Below are 1,042 nucleotides of genomic sequence, written 5' to 3'. Positions count from 1 at the left end.
TGAAGTGACCCACGCGTTCGCGTGAAGTGATTCGTGCCTTCCGCGTGAGTGCAGCCTCGCAGCCGCGCAACTCTCTGGTGAAAAATTTATTTTGCCAAAAATTTGGGTGACAAGATCGCGTGGTGGACGTGATCGCGTGGATGGCCTTGTTTTAAAGAACGGCGCGGACGCGTGGGGAACATGTTCGCGTGGTAGGGCTTGTGCTACTAGCACGAGTCCAGCCCAATTCTAGCTCAACTTTCGGCCATACACCCTTTTTATGTCGATTTTGAGGCACGCGTTCGCGTGGGTGACGCGGACGTGTGGGAGGTGTTTTTTTATGGCTTCTTTTTACCGTCTCAATGACATCTATGGCTTCTTCAATGGTTTTCTTCTTGTTTAGAGAGTCTTCTGATGAATGGTCTACAGCTTTCTTTGACTCATAAGAAAGACCTTCATAGAAAATGTGAAGTTGAACCCACTTATTGAACATGTCCGGTGGGCATCTTCTTGTTAAGTCCTTGAATCTCTCTCATGCCTCATAGAGAGTTTCACCATCTTGTTGCCTGAAAGTTTGCACCTCAGCTCTCAGCTTGTTAATTCTTTGAGGAGGGTAGAATCTTGCCAAAAATTTGTTCACCACATCTTCCCAATTTGTTAAGCTCTCCTTTGGGAAAGACTCCAGCCACTTGGATACTTTGTCCCTAAGTGAAAAAGGGAACAAAAGTAGCCTATAGACATCCGGATGGACTCCATTAGACTTCACAGTGTCACATATTCTCAGGAAGGTGGTTAGATATTGATTGGGATCTTCTTGGGCACTTCCTCCAAATGAGCAGTTATTCTGAACAAGGGTGATGAGCTGGGGTTTTAGTTCAAAGTTGTTGGCATGTATGGTGGGCTTTTGGATGCTACTTCCACAGTTTCTTGAGTTTGGATTGATGTAAGAGCCTAGAACTCTCCTCTCTTGCCCAGCATGATTTGCAGGGCCTTCTCTGGCATGGTTGTGAGCTTCACCTTCATGATTGTTTTCCAAGTTCTCTTCTATGTTTGTTTCAAAGTA

At 45.5% G+C, this 1,042-nt stretch overlaps 1 non-coding gene across 1 annotated transcript; it reads left to right on the top strand.

Moving 5' to 3' along the window:
• The first annotated feature begins 472 nt into the window (after positions 1-472).
• Positions 473-574, top strand: LOC127740449 (small nucleolar RNA R71). The gene has a single exon (XR_008001125.1). It is a non-coding gene; the product is annotated as a small nucleolar RNA R71 (small nucleolar RNA).
• The last annotated feature ends 468 nt before the right edge of the window (positions 575-1,042 follow it).

This window comes from Arachis duranensis, chromosome 6 (genome assembly GCF_000817695.3).
Source record: "Arachis duranensis cultivar V14167 chromosome 6, aradu.V14167.gnm2.J7QH, whole genome shotgun sequence".
Classification (NCBI taxonomy): Eukaryota; Viridiplantae; Streptophyta; class Magnoliopsida; order Fabales; family Fabaceae; genus Arachis; species Arachis duranensis.
This window is presented reverse-complemented; position numbering and strand designations above follow the sequence as displayed.